The sequence below is a fragment of the Pseudorasbora parva genome, chromosome 18, assembly GCF_024679245.1.
Source record: "Pseudorasbora parva isolate DD20220531a chromosome 18, ASM2467924v1, whole genome shotgun sequence".
Taxonomy (NCBI): domain Eukaryota; kingdom Metazoa; phylum Chordata; class Actinopteri; order Cypriniformes; family Gobionidae; genus Pseudorasbora; species Pseudorasbora parva.
In genome coordinates, this window is record NC_090189.1 from 35,816,796 (window position 1) to 35,834,597 (window position 17,802).

Consider the following 17,802-nt stretch of genomic DNA (forward strand, 5'->3'; position numbering starts at 1 on the left):
CCCGATAGGCCATGGTTATTGCCTGGACAATCCAGTTACTGATTGTCTGAGTAGAAGCAGGCAACCCTTTCTCGGGTGAGCCGAAACACACTAACAGCTGCTGAGATCTCCTCCATTGTGCAGATTTCTCCAAATAGACTCTAAGTGAGTAGGTGAAGTCTCCCTTCTTCTGCCGTCACGTGAGGCAGAGGATGAAATGCCTGCAGAACCAGTGACCTGACCACCCTTGATGGGAAAAGCCACCTTAAGGGTCAGGTTACTCGGTTCTGCCAGCTCCAGCGGCTCGAAGAGGGCCTCAGCTAGCCCTCCGAGAACAACTGCCAGATCCCAGGTTGGAACTCTGGACCGAGCCGCAGGCCTCATCCTCCGAACCCCACGGAGGAACTGTACAACCAGCTGGTGCCTACCCAAAGGCCCATCACCCAAAGGCGTGTGGAAAGCCGCAATGGCAGCCATGTACACCTTGAGTGTGGATGGGGTTAGACCCGCAGAGAAGCGATCTTGGAGGAACTCCAGCACTGAAGCCACTGGGCAGTTAACTGGGTTCACCTCATGCTCCCTGCACCAAGTGGAAAAGACATTCTACTTGAGGCTGTACAGTCTCCTTGTAGACGGAGCCCTGGAACTGAGTAAGGTCTCTACCACTTCTGCCAACAGGCCAGTCTCTAGGTACCTGGCCCCCTCAATTTAATAATAGACGCACCCTGCCATCCTCTTTGGGAACCATGAAGTAGCGACCGTAAAGCCGGACTCCCTGTCTGGCGGAGGGATACACTATATAGCCTCCTTACCATCAGGGAGCACACTTCCTGTTCCCTAACCTGCCACTGGGCTGGGCACCCCATTATTCAGGCCACACCGATGAACCCCGGTGGTGGAACGCTGAAATGCAGTCTCTACCCTTTGCCCACGGTACACAGGGCCCCAGCAGATATATTCGGGAGCATAACCATGCGCCGAGATATTCTACTAGGGAAACAGCCTCTCAAGGCTGGTCTCTGGTACCCACCGAACCTCCTACCTGACCCCCTGAAGCGGACACCCGGCAAGGCTTAGTCGGGGAGGATTTTTGGTGTGCGAACGCGTTCGCAGCCCAGCCGAAGTCTCCCTAGAGCCGGCTAGAGTAGCATGCGTTTGCAGGAAGTCAATGTGGCCCGAGTGTCGTAGACGGCGGATTGCAGCATCGACTTCCAGAAAACTCCACAGAGGAGGCGACCGCGATCGCTCCTCTGGAGAGGGGGCTGGCCAGCAGGCCACTGGGCTGGGCACACCACCATTCAGACCACACCGATGACTTCGGTATTGGAACACTGAACTGCAGTCTGTACCCTTTGCCCATGGTACACAGGGCCCAAGCAGATATATTCAGGAGCATAATAACTATGCGCTGATATATTCTACTAGGAGAACCAGCCTCTCAAGGCTTGTCTCTGGTACCCACCGAGCCTCTTGCCCGACCCCCTGAAGCGGCCACCCGGCAGGGCTTAGTCGGGGAGGATTTTCGGTGTGCGAACGCGTTCGCTGCCCAGCTGCAGTCTTTCTAGAGGCGGCTAGAGCAGCATGCGTTCGCTGGAAGCCAATGTGGCCCGAGCGTCGTAGACAGCGGATCGCAGCATCGACTTCCAGAAGACTCCACAGAGAAGGCGACCTCGATTGCTCCCCGGGAGCAATTAATATACAAGCGAACACAATTTGGATGATAGGCTGAAATACCTAACTCCTCAAAATCAGATAAATCCCATTTAATTGCACAGAATTAAATGCCACCAAAACACCCAAATAGTGAACACAACTTGGATGATAGGCTGATAATCTAACTCCTCAAAGTTAGATAAATCCCATTTAATTCCTCAGAAATAAATGCCACCATAATCACCCGTCATGTGAACATGCTGAATGATAGGCTGAATAGACATATCTAACTCCTCAAAGTCAGATAATGTTTAATTTAAATTCCTCAGAATTAAATGCAGCCCTAATCACCAGACCATACTGTTTAAATATGTATTCAACTAATCGTCATCTACACGCTGCCTCAGCAACGCGAGATTCGATTATTTCCCAACATATTTGGCTTTCATCCCTCGAGATGAAAGACCACAGGCGCGAGGCTGAAACACTCGAAAACGCACGTTTCTGTACGCTACGAGACATTTCTCAACGACCACAGCCAGCACCCTCAGGAGCTGACTGCAAGCCTCGCTAAACAGTATCACATGTACACAGATAGCGTGTGTTCACTTTTGTTGCAGACCCGTAATGCACGTGCTGCCTCGGCAACGCGAGATTGAGCCTGCATTATGAGGTGGCGAGCTCTCGTTTGCTTCACTCCGTCGACGCTGAGCACATCTAATTCTTCGGAATCAGATCGCTCAAGCATCTGGTTCTCCATCCCGGGGAAGAGCCGCATCGCGGGCTTCTGCACAAGAACGGAGAACACTGGGTTACTACAGGCAGCCCCCTCGGGGACTGCCTGAGCACCTTATTTTATGAATGAAGCAGTGTGTATGGTGTTTTAACGTCACCCACCTCGATGCTGAGCACATCTAATTCCTCAGAATCAGACAGCTCAAGCATCGGACCCTCCAACCCGGGGGAAGATGCCGCCAAGCGGGCTTCCACACGGGGAGGAAGATCGTCGGAACTGTCAGAGGAGGATTGGGAAAGTGCCGCGGTAGTCCCGAAACCCTCTGACAAGTCCCGCTGTGAGCCCCATGATCTGCAACGCCGAGCCGCCTCAGCGACCGCGGGTCCAGAACCACGGGGCTCACGAGGCTGGCCGGTCTCATCGAACATGGCCAGCCGAGAGCGGAGCAGTCTGAGTGTCAGCCGCTCTAAGTGTTCACAGGTGGCTCCCTCGAGAGCCGCCCGAGCGTGCTGAACACCCAGACACTGCACACAAAGCATGTGTGTATCCAAGCCCGAGATGTAACGAGGGCAAGGATGCACACACTGCTTGAACTCTCTCTTTCGCAACTGGACAAAACAACAGTAAATAGACAGACAAAGTGACACAGAGCGCCTGCTAAAGAGCAAAGACTGCCGCCATTATGCGCCGGCTCCCCTTTTACACTTCCGGGTACGCCGTCACAATGACGTCATCACTCACCCTGGTTTGTCCCTCCCATACATCCCTGGTCTGTCCCTCCCGTCCCTCCCTGGTCTGTCCCTCCCGTCCCTCCCTGGTCTGTCCCTCCCGTCCCTCCCTGGTCTGTCCCTCCCGTCCCTCCCTGGTCTGTCTCTCCCATCTCTCCCTGGTCTGTCCCTCCAGTTCTGCCCTGGTCTGTCCTTCCCGCCCCGCCCTGGTCTGGTGGAGCGTCTGGTAGCCGCTCCGTAGGGAGGGGGTAATGTCACATGAATGTCCTGTCTTGTGTAGCACATGGGTGTTTTGTTATTTTGGGCATTTGCTCATGTCTCTTTTCTGATCCCCCACCCTTTTTAAGTGATTTGTGTTTGATTTCTCCCAACTGTCATCGCTTGATTACTTCCGTTTATAGCAGGGGTCGCCAACTGGCGGACTCCGGTCTGGATCCGGACCGCGAGGTGCATCCATCCGGACCGTGAAGCCTTTTGACGTAATGAAATAAATAAATAAATAAATGCCAAACGCAATTTAAAAAAATAAATAAAAAATAATCACATTTATATCAGGCATCTCAGTAGAACCGTTTTTCCTATGCTGCCACGATTGCGATGACAGTTAGGCTACGTTATTATGCTCACTATTGCTACGTTCAGATGCGCAGTCACGCATGAAATGAAGAGACTGAGAGCAGAAAATGGCCCGCGAAAACAGAGTCTGAATCCGACATCGCCCCCTAAACCTTCATTCACTATTCCCTAAGTTAGTCCGCTATTACAGCTCACTTGAAGGAGTGAATGAAAAGGAGTGAATGAAAACAAGTGCGTGAAGTTGGACAGCCATTGAGTGTTCATCAGCTCAAACATGTCCACTGGGGTTTTGGACACCACTGCAAATGGCTGTCCCTTCAAATAATGCCCTATTTAGGGTTAGGGAGGCGAATTTGGATTCAGCCATTCACATTTTGAAGACACTTTTATCCTCAGCAGTCTGAGGTAAGGACGCAGAAAATAAAGGAGCTAATTTCTCCCATTGAATTTCAGACAATGTATGCGTTTTTTTGGAATCAGGAATTTTTATGCTTCTGTTCCGTCTTTAAGGTCAAGTCAGCTTAGGCTTTTAAAATGTTATTTGAGGTTGTTTATGTGTTTCTGAATTTAAAGGAACAGGTGAAATAAAGAGATAAAATGTTTCTTGCACGTTTACATTTTTCCAACACTGGTGGCACTTTATTTTTGCCTGTTTGTGTTTCTGGATGATATTGCTAATGATTTTTTACAAGTGAAATTTGAAGCACAGAGAGAGCAGTGTTGAATATTAGATACAGTTAGTTACGATTAGCCTATGGCTTTGTATTAGTAGAAACCCTGGAGTATATTTCTACTAATACAAAGCCATAGGCCATAGGGGGGGAAGAACCCGATATTGGTACGCCTCCCCCCCATAGTCAAAAGATTTATGCATTTTACTTCTGGAAAAAATTCTCCCATTATGAAAATATCGTCAAATTGTTGGCCAGAGGCTAAAAACTACAGCCAGCAGAGGGAGCTATTTACTCATGTTTTCAACTTGCGCGTGGGGGATGGGAGATCACACTAACAGCACAGCTCGCAGCTACAGGCACTCATTTAAACAGATGCTAAGCAATACAAGTGTTTTAACTTCTCAAATTAATTTCTATGAAAGTTAAGCTTCCAAAGGCATGAACTTAAAACGCGCCAGACTGAACACTCGTTGTGAATGTATGCAGCAAGTGTAGTCACGATTCCCTCAGCTCTCATCACAAGAGCTCATTAGCTCATTTATGACGTTAAAAATACATTTTCTGTCTTGTCTCAGTCTAGAAATTACCAAATTTAAAAATTATTTCACATTTCTACTACAATAATGACCCAGTTTAAATACAGATTCATCTTTCCAGCACTGAAGTACCCCTTTAATTCTGCATGGCATTGATTCAACAAGGTGCTGAAAGCATTCTTTAGAAATGTTGGCCCATATTGATAGGATAGCATCTTGCAGTTAATGGAGAATTGTGGGATGCACAACCTAGGCACGAAGCTCCCGTTCCACCACATCCCAAATATTCTCTATTGGGTTGAGATCTGGTGACTGTGACCAATTTGAAATGATTTTTGATGAGCTTTGTGACATGGTGCATTATACTGCTGGAAGTAGCCATAAGAGGGTGGGTTTATGGTGGTCATAAAGGGATGAACATGGTCAGAAACAATGCTCAGGTAGGAAAGTGTGCCAAGAAAACATCCCTCACACCATTACACCACCACCACCAGCCTGCACAGAAGTAACAAGGCATGATGGATCCATGTTCTTTTTCTGTTTACACCAAATTCTGAATCTACCATCTGAATGTTTCAACAGAAATTGAGACTCATCAGACCAGGCAACATTTTTCCAGTCTTCAGCTGTCCAATTTGCGTGAGCTTGTGCAAATTGTAGCCTCTTTTTCCTATTTGTAGTGGAGATGAGTGGTACCCGGTGGGGTCTTCTGCTGTTGTAGCCCATCCGCCTCAAGGTTGTGCGTGTTGTGGCTTGACAAATGCTTTGCTGCTTACCTCGGTTGTAATGAGTCATTATTTCAGTCAAAGTTGCTCTTCTACCACCAGAATAATGATTAGAATCTATATTTAATTAAAAATGGACATGATTGATTACTTTGACTAAAAAAAAAAACATTTTTATGAATGAACACTGTCAGCCTTCCCAAGAGCATGCGTGCATGCTCTGCTCCCAAACAAACAACACATACATTGCATGTATCCCCACTCGTAGTGTAGTGAGGAACACACAATTCAAACACTGTTTGCTCGTAATTGTAATCCTGTCTAGATAAAAATATGCTTGTGGACAAACAACAATAAATAGACAGAGACAATTTCACAAAGAGCACTTGCTGAGGGCACAGAAGCTGACATTGTTAGGCACTTTATAGCTTCCTGTTCATGATGTCATCTGCCAAAGTCAGTGGACTGATTTCCCAATTGCTTCATGACGCGACAAAGCAGGAGCATTCCCATAGCATCAATTCTCGACGCATCGCCAGTTCCCTTGAAAGGGACCCCATTATAATCAGTGATGCTGTCTACACTGGATGTGGCATGATGCGATGCGACAAATCCCTGACTGAAAAACTGATGCCAGTTCTATTTCTGACATACTTCAAGTGTTTGCATTACTTTTGACACAAAAAACAAAATAATTTGCATGGGTCCCTTTGTCACATCGAGTGTAGACATCCGCAAGCTGTTGCGTCTGGTGTTAAAACCTTTTAAAACTGGACCGGTGACTGGTGAGTGGGAAGAACTGAAACTGAAAAAAATGCTGCCTGAAATGAACTTGTTTGGGTTTGTGTCCTTTATGACACTTTGAATCCTTTAAGAGATAATTTTAAAATTGACTGTAACAAGCAAATAGAGCATTCTTTTAAAGCTAAAGGTTTTTGTCAAAGTGTTTTCTCTCACATCCAAATTACTCGAATGTTGACTAATGAGCTGGAACTGAATAAGATGGAATAGTGCTTGACAGTGCCTATAAGTGAGTGATTATACATGCATTAAACAGAGAGAGTAAAATTCTGTCAATTCACTGTAATACATATTTTATTCCCAAATTTCAATTTATTAAAGCTTTCATACCGTCTATTTTTATGGCACTCAGCTTGATGGTTTTGGCCATAGGGCCTTTGTCAGCAGAAAAAAATAAAAATTAAGTCAAAATAAAAATAAAAATTAAAAAATTGTGAAATTTGTTTTTAAACAATATTAATTATTAAACTTTTACAATGTAATTCCCTTTACCTGTATAAGCAATATAAACAAGTTTGAGTTGGTATTCTTTTTCTGCACTTTTTCTTACTCACATTTACTCACTTTTACTTTTGCTTATTTTTATATATTGAGGTGTTCTCACTTATAAATAAATGTTTACATTTTTATTAGGTTATTACTGTTGGATATTTTTACTGTAGTAATTTCCTGTGTGATTTTATTTCCCAACCTATTTCAGGGTTCCCTTTTGGCTCAGAGCTGTGTGGCCAAAATAACGCAAAGTGGGTTGTTTTTACTGCACCATTTGTGGAGTGCATGGAAAATTGGAATAATCAAAATAATGTCACAGTATTCACAACGTAAAATTACAGTTGATTTCCTATTACCAGTATTTTCTCTTTTTTATCATAGTTTTTTCTTGTCTTTTTTTCCACTTAATCAGCTGTAAGGGCAGGTGGGGAGAGCCGAACAAAATATTAATCCAGAACATAGACCACTATATAAATAATAAAAAAATTGTAAATTTGTTTATCAATCTGTAACATATATTTTTTAAATTTTCTGGAGCAGGGGTTCTCAAACTTGTTGGTCTAAAATGATTTATTATGTAAGTAAGTCTTTGAATGCACATCCTTCATGTGCAAAAAATAATAAAATGTATTTGAAATAAAGTGTGATGGTAGTGACTCTGACTGGCACAGCCCATATTTTGTAAAATCGATAATTTAAACTGAGCTGAATAACTTTTTCTATTTTTGATGATTGCAGTTTTAGTTTGATGATAAATAGGCTGTGATGTCCAGTTTGAAATGAGGGAACTGATATATTACGGCTTACCAGAGTAAATACCCTCTGGCTATTGGTTGAAGACCCCTGTCTATGTTGGACTAAAGTACTACACTGTAAGTATGTACATTGTTTCTTTGTTTTGAGAGGGTAGTTAATTATGTTTGAAAGCAATAAAACCATATTATGATTTTTAAACATGGTTTATGTATTAGGGCCACAAATGATGCAGCTACCATCTTGAAATCTGTTTGCCAGCAGAAAAGACAGATGGTTGTTTCACCTTGCTAAGAATACATATTCTTCGGCCTCTGCTGATTATTATTATTATTACTTTTGAATATCTATTAGCCTGAAACTTTTACTCAGGGTTGATTAGGCATGTAGGAATCTCTTGTTTGAATGTATGTCAGTCATTCATTAAGCCTCATGAGACGAAAATTACAATCCCACACACTGCCTCTTATCTCCCATGTCATAATGACTCCCTATCCCCCTCACTCATAGACCTCATTAGCTCACCATACCTTACAAAACACACCTTCATTGATTGGGAACATCAATGAAGGAACAGGTCAACACAGGAAATGCTCAATACTTATTAGCTTGTGCTAATGTTATGGAAAGAAATTAGGCATCTACGATTTTCTGCAGGGAGCAAGAAGAAATTTGTCTGCTTTTGAAATGCAACACATATTCACTGTATAATCTGGTAATTTCACAGTTTTAATTCAGCTCTGAAAGACAACAAGAAAAAAAAAAAGTTGAGTGAATTGTGTTATTGTCACGCCTTCACAGCCATCAGGCACTGCCACGCCTACTCGTTCACCATCACCAGAATTCTAAACACCTGGGCACCATCACCAGCAACGCTACATAAGCACTCCTCAACTTCACATTCTCTGTCTGGTCTTGCACCGATCCAACCTTGACTACCTGTCCTTCTTTGAAGCCATCATCAGCATCAGCATCAGCATCAGCATCAGCATCAGCATCAGCATCAGCATCAGCATCAGCATCAGCATGATGGATTTACACACTGTTACATGTAATATGTAATACTGTAATTACTGTAATATGTACAGTATAATACTGTTAAATGTACTAACAGTATAATACTGTTAATAGCAAAGGATTATGGGACAATATATGTTTACTACTGTAATTATTCTCTACTGTAAATCGATTTACAGTAGCGACAATGCCCGCAAAAAACTGACCAATGACAATGGAGACTTCTTTTCAAGTTTTTTTTTTTTTTCGGTTGGTGGGGGCAAATGAGGAAAGACTCAACATAAAGGTTAGTATTATTTCTGTCTTGATTTTATTTAAAACTGAGATATTTTCAAACTCATTCACTTATTATCAACAACCTAACATGAACCAGTGCTGCAAATTGAGTGAGTTTAGCAAATTTCTGTCAAGAGACTTTTTTCTGCATGTTTGTCAAGGCGGGTGGTTATCATACGGTCGTCCTTGTGATTTTTGTTACTTCAACGGGGTGAATAAAGGTTTTCATTGACTAATAGTTAGTGAAATAGAAAAAAAGCTATTTTAATGTTCATCTACCTCATTTAAATTCGCTAAGCAGGGGCAGCAAACTACCTTAAAACACCGAAAGAAAAAAGAGACGGTTGCACACCGGACGCAAAGCTCAGATTTAAATCTTCTTCTGACAGAAGAGCTGCACGATGTGTGTATCTTGCAGCACAGGGTGAAATCAGTAACGTAAGTTATGTACATTGGCGATTTGAAGGAAATAAAATATAAATTTAATATAAAACCTTGAAATGGCGCTCCGTGGCACGGCAGGATTTTGATCAACAACCAGAGTGGCCGCGGACAGGCACCGAATGCCGCCACCGGTGTGTTGTTAAGTTACACTGTTCGAATTTCAGCGGCGCCGTGCCGAGCTTTGCGTCCGGTGTTCGAGGTTGTAATCGTTTTTCATTGACTAATATTTTTCATTGACTAATGACTAACAGCATTTCGAACTGAATCTGTTGTTTTTGTTTAAAGTTTGCTGTTAAAACCGCCATTTGGAACATGGGAGGTGTCTTGGAGTGTTTTTCTGGCGGTTACAGTCTTCTGAGGAAACTGGTAAGCAGAAGCTGGTGATTATTTGACTCTTTTAAAACGTTAAACTTATATCGTTAAGATACAGTTTAAAAAAGCAACAGTCAAGATGGTTGTGCAGTTTGTGTGCAAACACTGAAAGTTGTCTGTGCGAATGCATTGCAGATTTTACACCCTCTTGTGAACGCATGTTGGAGATTAATATTTTGTAAATAAATTGTTAGATTATGTTTTATTTAGGCAGCAGCCAATCCAACCAGGCTGTACATCACAAGCACTTATCCTAAAGCTTTAAGGCTGCATTTATTTGATCAGAAACAGTAATATTTTGAAATATTATTGCAATTTAAAATAACTGATTTCTTTTAAAATATATTTTTAAATGTAATGTATTCCTGTTATCATTACTGCAGTTTTCAGTGTCACTTGATCCTTCAGAAATCTTTGTAATTTAGATGGCTTACTGCTCAAGAAACATTTCTGATTATTATCAATTTCATAAGACACAAAACAGTCGGTTTCTGTGAGAAACAAAAAACTATTTGTTATTTTTTTACCTCATATCCTGACGAGTCATATCAAGTTTTCCCATCGTCTATTACTTCCATCTGATAAGGTTAAAATGACGCGATCCTCATTAGTTTGACCTTATCAGATGGAAGTCACAGCCGATTGGAAAACTTGATGAGACTCGTCAGGATATGATGTAAAAAAAATAACAAATACTGTTGTGTTTCTCACAGAAACCAATCGCTGCGTGTCTTAAGACATCAATGTGTCGTCAGGAGCAACAGGGTTTTTGTGCATGTTGTCTAAGCATGTTTTTTTGTTTTTTTTGTATGTTTTGCTCTCATAGACTTGTTACCCATTCACACCATTATATGACTGGCACACAGCAACGGTTGGAGTAAAAAAATCTTCATTTGTGTTCTCCTGAAGAAACAGACACACCTACATGTTGGATGCACAGGGGGTAAGCAGGTAAACATCACATTTTCATTTTTGGGTGAACTAACCATTTAAAATAAAGTTACGTTATTAAGTGAAAGACACTGAAGCGCATTCTTAAGTTGAATGGGCTTTTTCATTGGACATTTGCTGGCTTGAATGAATGGTAAATGGACTGCATTTATATAGCGCTTTTAACAGACCCTATGGCCATCCAAAGCGCTTTACATTTTGCCTCGCATTCACCCATTCATACACCGACGGTGATGTCAGCCATGTAAGGCGCCATCCAGCTCGTCGGGAGCAGCTGGGGTTAGGTGTCTTGCTCATGGACACTTCGACACTTGGTCAGGTGGAACCGGGGATCGAACCACCAACCTTTCAGTTTGTAGACAACCTACATGAACTAACCCTTAAACTAACCCTTTCTTACCCTTAAACTAACCCTTAAACTAACCCTTAAACTAACCCTTAAACTAACCCCCCATAAACTAACCCTTTAACACACTGTGCGCGCTCCTTTGGCGCGATGCTTCTGGTTCATTCAAGCCAGCATGAACCACTGAGCCACTGCCTCCCCATGAATGAACCAGAAGCATCGCACCAAAGGAGCGCGCACAGCGTGTTAACGGGTTAGTTTACACAAAAATGAAAATTCTGACATTAATTAATTACTCTAATGTCGTTCGACACCTGTAAGACCCCCTTTCATCTTCAGAACACAAATGAAGATATTTTTGTTGAAATCCGATGGCTCAGAAAGGCCTTCATTGACACCAATGTCATTTCCTCTCTCAAGACCCATAAAGGCACTAAAGACGTCGTTACAAAGCCCATCTCACTACAGCGCCTCTACAATCACTTTATGAAGCGACAAGTATAGTTTTTGTGCGCCAAAAAAATATTAAATAACGACTTGTATAGTGATGGGCATTATGAATCAGCATATTGATTCATGATTTGGATCGCCAATGTCACGTGATTTCAGCAATTTGGCAGATTGACACGCGATCTAAATCATTAATCAATACGCTGATTTATAACCAGTCAAAGCTTTGTTTTGAAATCGGCCTATCACTATATAAGTCGTTATTTAGTTTATTGCACACTAAAACTCTTCTGGTCTCTTCATAAAGTGATTGTAGAGCCGCTGTAGTGAGATGGGCTTTGTAGCGACGTCTTTAGTGCCTTTATGGGTCTTGAGAGAGGAAATGACATTGGTGTCAATGAAGGCCTTTCTGAGCCATCGGATTTCAACACTAATATCTTCATCTGTGTCTGAAGATGAAAGGGGGTCTTACAGGTGTCGAACGACATTAGAGTAATTAATTAATGACATAATTTTCCTTTTTGGGTAAACTAACCCTTTAACACACTGTGCGCGCTCCTTTGGCGCGATGCTTCTGGTTCATTCAAGCCAGCAAATTTCCAATGAAAAAGCCCATGCAACTTTAGAATGCGAACTTTAGTGTCTTTCACTTAATAACGTAACCATGTCTTAATGCCAGAGACTGCTCTATATCTGTATATGCCATTCCTAATGCAGAGTAAAATGATGTTTCATCAGTCATCTCTATCTCCGACTTCTGTGGTTAAGTAGGATATACTGACCGGTGTGGTTCCCTAAACATAACTTGTGGCCACGATAAATAGATGTTGTTCTCTCAAAATATGAAGTCAAGGCCACGACATGTCGTTAACTCAACAAAATGATCTCGTGGCCACGATTAATTATCACGTTCCCATGACTTAATAGGACATTCCCACAAAATAATATCTCGTAGCAACAACATATCACGTTCCCACGAGTTTATATGTTGTGGCCACGACAAAACTAAGTGAACCAAACATGTCCAAACATGTCCCCTACCGGTCAATCTACTGAATCACATAAGTATTCCCCTAAAAATTATCTTCATTCACAAACCACTGTTAACTTTAACAGAAAATGTAAGCTTAGGCTACTGGATGTTTGAGTTGGCATGGCAGAAAGCACGCAAAGTGATGTCTCTTTATAATCACTAAAAATGTGCCCCTCGTTTTAAAGGGTTCATCCAAAAATGAAAATGATTTCATTAATTACTCACCCTCATGTCATTGGAAACCTGTAACACCTTTGTTCATCTTCGGAACACAAATGAAGATATTTTCGTTGAAAGCTGAGGGCTGAGAAAGGCTTCAGAAAGGCCTCCATTGGCATTCACTACATTCCCACTCACAAGGCCCATAAAGGCACTAAACACATCGATACAAAGTCCATCTCACTACAGTGGCTGTACAATCATTTGATGAAGCGACGTGAATAGTTTTTGTGCGCAAAAAAAAAAATCAAAATAATGACTATCTGCCAAGTTATTGTCTTCCGTGTAGGTCTCAGACGTGAAATAACGCGAAAGCGGCGCTCCTCTTCCCATGTGTCGAGTTAATGTCAGTAACTTGGTGGATAAAGTAGTTATTTTGACTTTTTTTGCGCACAAAAACTATTCTCGTCACTTCATCAAATGATTGTACAGTCCCTGTAGTTAGATGGACTTTGTATCGATGTGTTTAGTGCCTTTATGGGTCTTGTGAGTGGGAATGTACTGAATGCCAATGGAGGCCTTTCTGAAGCCTTTCTCACCCATCAGCTTTCAACAAAAATATCTTCATTTGTGTTCTGAAGATGAACAAAGGTCTTACAGGTGTCCAATGACATGAAGGTGAGTAATTAATGAAATCATTTTCATTTTTGGGTGAACTAACCCTTTAATTGCAATCTCACAAATTTCCATTATAATCTGTCTACACTGTTCTTTATTAATATAGTACATATTGCTTTTATTAACATCAAAGAGCATACATCACCATGTTATAACTGTTGGGAAAGCAGTGGTTTGATAAATGTTTTTTTTTCTCTTGTGCTTGCAGGTTCATTCTGAGAATAAACCCTGATGGCACCAAATGGCAATCAAAATCACAGATCAGCCAGACATCTGGAAAAAGGGTCCAGAGAAAAATCGCCATCCTAAATCCCCTTGTGGCATCTTTCATCAGAGCTTGTTGACTTCGATTGGCAAAATTATTGAAGGCTTGTTCTGCTTTTCAGTATGTTTACATTTTTAGCCTTGTTAAAGGGTTAGTTCACCCAAAAATGAAAATTTGATGTTTATCTGCTTACCTCCAGTGCATCCAACATGTAGGTGTCTTTATCCCCATTCGCACGGGACTAGTATTATCTGTGGACCTCTGGTGGTTTGTAATAATTGCAGAGAATGTCTGTGATCTTAATCCCGTGCAAATCGGCTATGTCTGTAATTTGTAAAGTAAAAATTCCCCCGCAAATTACCTACCATCTTTCACCGAACACCGAGGTCCTGTGATAATATTAGTCCCGTGCGAATCAGCATCTCTGTGATTATGGCCAGGATTAGGCGGATCGTATATCATTTTTGTAAGGTTTTTGTTTCCTTTGCGCATTTCTATCTTTATCTTTCACTTTTCACTTTATCTTTTCTTTTGAATGGGTAAACAATTCTATCAGAGCAAAAAAAAAAAAAAAAACATGCTTAGAAAACATGCACAAAGAGCCCTGTGGCTCATCACAAAACATTGATATATTAAGACACAAAACGATCAGTTTGTGTGAGAAATCGAGCCATATTTGTATAATTTTTTGTTACATCGAATACAACGCTATATCCAACAGCTTGGAACACACTTCACTTCCGGTAAGGTCAAAATACACACTCTGGAAATGGGATATACAAGCCAGAGCGTGTATTTTGACCTTACCGGAAGTAATAGACTTGTTACCCACTCACATGATTATATGACCTACACACATCAACGGTTGAGTTAAAAATCTTGATTTGTGTTCTACTGAAGAAACAAACACACCAACATGTTGGATGCACTGGGGGTAAGCAGATAAACGTCACATTTTCATTTTTGGGTGAACTATCCCTTTAAATACACAAGATGAATTCAAACACATTTGTAAGATATACTTTTTAAAGTAAATGTTAAACAGTTAAACAAAACAGCATATTTTAATGACAAATGTTCATGAGGACTCGTGCATTTTTTGGGGTAAAAAACTGTTTACAGTGCTGCCACACCTGTTGTTAATTTCATGGTTTGTCTTTTTAAACTCTGTTTGGTTTGGTTGTTTTGTTTCTTTGTTTTCTGTGTATGCTGAATTCTGTGTTAAATAAAACTGACTGCTGTGATTAGATCTGTTTCATCAACTTTATTGCAACCTTACGACATGTAGATTAAAATTAATTATATTTTGTTTAAAGTAAATTAAGCTAATTTAAAATCGTAAAAAAAATTATAATTCTGTAATAGGAAATCAATTATAATACTGTAAATAAAAATATGGTACTTGTACTGTAAATGAAATACAGTACTCATACTGTAAATAAAAATACAGTATTTATACTGTAAATGTCATTACAGTATACCTTATTATTACTGTAAATTAAATTACAGTAGTGATACTGTAAACACTTTTACAGTAACTTACTGGCATCCAGCTGCCAGTAAGTTACTGTAAAATTTACAGCAACCCTTTTACAGTGCATCAGCATCAGCATCAGCATCGTCGTCTTCCCCTTTATCATCGTCTTCACCATCATCGTCCTTTGTCTGAGTGTCACCACCCTTTTAAGTATCACTTGTGTCCATAACCTCTGTTAATATACTTTGCACTAACACTGATCCGTGTCCTCGTCTGTGTCTGACAGTTATGGCATATAAGATTTTAAATGGATTATAAACACTACAAACACAGCTATATGCTATTTTCATACCCTTACGCCACATCAAATCCTTTAAAAGTAACGGTTTTCAGAACAAAACAAGAAAAATATATTAATGCTGGGCAACGATTAAAATGTTTAATCGTGATTAATCGCCTGATTTTTCTGTGATTAATCACAGTATGCGCAAAATTCAATAATAAATACAAAAGTGGCTGCTATATGAACAAAAGTGCAATAACATATGGTTTGCAAACACTTTAAACAAATAAGGCGCTTTTTACAGCAGTTAATATTTAGTAACAGTTACAATATTTCTTGTAAGTATCAACTTAAACTTTAATTTAATTAAATTGGTGGTATACATATATTGATTCCGTAGTAATATTCGCATCAGTGTTCTGTCAGCTTTTCCATAGGCCTACTTAAATCTGCATATTTTTGATATTCACCCCAGGGCGTTATAAAATTTTATAAAGGCCTTTTTTTTTTATCTTAAATGTATGCATCATCTTTCATGTTAAATTCTTACATTTGATTAATAAATTCAGTTATAATAGTTAAGACACTATAGGCTGCTACCAATCAAATTAAATAATTTAAACTGCAAAAAATACAGCTGCAATAAATAGATAGATCACTACGTTAATGGGCAATAAAAAAAATTGTGGGAGTTAATTAATTAATGCGTTAACGCAATAATAACGTTATATATATATGTGTGTGTTTTGGCTTAGCCTACTTTGTGCTGAAAAACGAAATCTTCATCTCCATAAAGCTTTTCAGCAGATGGAAGCATGAAGTGCTCCAAAATCTCCTGCCTCCTCCTCCTCTTTCTACTCCAGACTCAGTCCACTGCTTCCGCAGGTCCCCCAAGGTCTGGAATCGGTCCTTCTCCACAATCTTCCTCAGGGTCCAGTCACCTCTTCTCGTTGTGCAGCGTTTTTTGCCACACTTTTTCCTTCCCACAGACTTCCCAGTGAGGTGCCTTGATACAGCACTCTGGGAACAGCCTATTTGTTCAGAAATGTCTTTCTGTGTCTTACCCTCTTGCTTGAGGGTGTCAATGATGGCCTTCTGGACAGGGTCGGGTCGGCAGTCTTACCCATGATTGCGGTTTTGAGTAATGAACTAGGCTGTTTTTTTTTGTTGTTGTTGTTTTTTTAAAGCCTCAGGAATCTTTTGTAGGTGTTTAGAGTTAATTAGTTGATTCAGATGATTAGGTTAATAGTTCGTTTAGAGAACTTTTTCATGATATGCTAATTTTTTGAGATTTTTGGGGTTTTCATGAGCTGTATGCCAAAATCATCAGTATTAAAACAATAAAAGACCTGAAATATTTCAGTTGGTGTGCAATGAATCTAAAATATATGAAAGTTTAATTTTTATCATTACATTATGGAAAATAATGAACTTTTATCACATATGCTAATTTTTTGAGAAGGACCTGTATATTGTAATGAATAGCGCTTCCCCAGTTCATACTCCGGACTGCCGGAGGGAGCCATCACCGGAATACTGAGGCACGATAATTCGGACTCCAATTCCCATGGGCCCTCATTCCTAGGACTGATTACACTCACACCTGCTCTGCATCACACCCTATTTAAGACACACAAATGCATCACACATTTAAGAAGTCTTCATTTGCTGTGGTTGTTATTTCTGAGCGGGTTCCTGTGGACTGATTCTTTGTTGCTACCTGGACTGTTTGTTATCTGTGATCCTCTGCTGCCTGTACTCTGGACTGTGATTGTTTGCCACCTGTCTTAATCCTTACCTGTGACCCGTCTCTGATCCTTGCTGCCTGCCTCGCCCATTGCCTGTCCCTGTTTACGGTATCACTTTATCCCTGTCTGTTATTTTGCTGTCTCAAATAAAGCTGCAAATGGATCCACTCCCTGTTGACCCTTCATTTTATATATATATATATATATATATATATATATATATATATATATATATATATATATACACATACATACATATATATATATGTTAATTCCAGTTACAAAACAGTTTATTTGTTATTGTAGATTGGTAGTTCTTACCGTATTATTTTAATGTATTGTCTTAATTATAAACATGCTGGTTTGTAGCATACAGTTTTACCAGTTTACTGCACTTTGATATATTCTTCTTGTTATTTCCCTGAGCAGTTAATAAATCGGAAAGTCTTGCACTTTACCAGAAAACACCATACATCCGTGCTGAAAAATAGGGTGGATAAATGCTGCATTCTGCACAATGGTGCTATAGTATTAAGTAGATATGAACATAAGCTTTGACTTGAATCCCCATGTGCCATTACAATCTGAATTGATGGGTTTTATGGTTTAGTCATGATATCAGGCATGCTGCTGATATTTAATATAAGTTT

The 17,802-nt window shown here is 40.5% G+C and overlaps 1 protein-coding gene and 1 long non-coding RNA gene across 3 annotated transcripts in view; one reads left to right on the forward strand and one right to left on the reverse strand.

Annotated features, from left to right (window-relative positions):
- Window positions 1-17,802, reverse strand: part of gabra3 (gamma-aminobutyric acid type A receptor subunit alpha3) — a 485,101-nt gene that overhangs the window by 227,839 nt on the left and 239,460 nt on the right. The window lies entirely within an intron of this gene.
- On the forward strand, window positions 8,929-14,367 carry LOC137046986 (uncharacterized). Of its 2 annotated transcripts, none has more exons than XR_010899135.1 (4): window positions 8,929-8,956; window positions 9,676-9,756; window positions 10,589-10,713; window positions 13,588-14,367. It is a non-coding gene; the product is annotated as an uncharacterized lncRNA (long non-coding RNA). The 2 variants fall into 2 exon arrangements; XR_010899136.1 differs by lacking the exon at window positions 8,929-8,956 and adding an exon at window positions 9,496-9,589.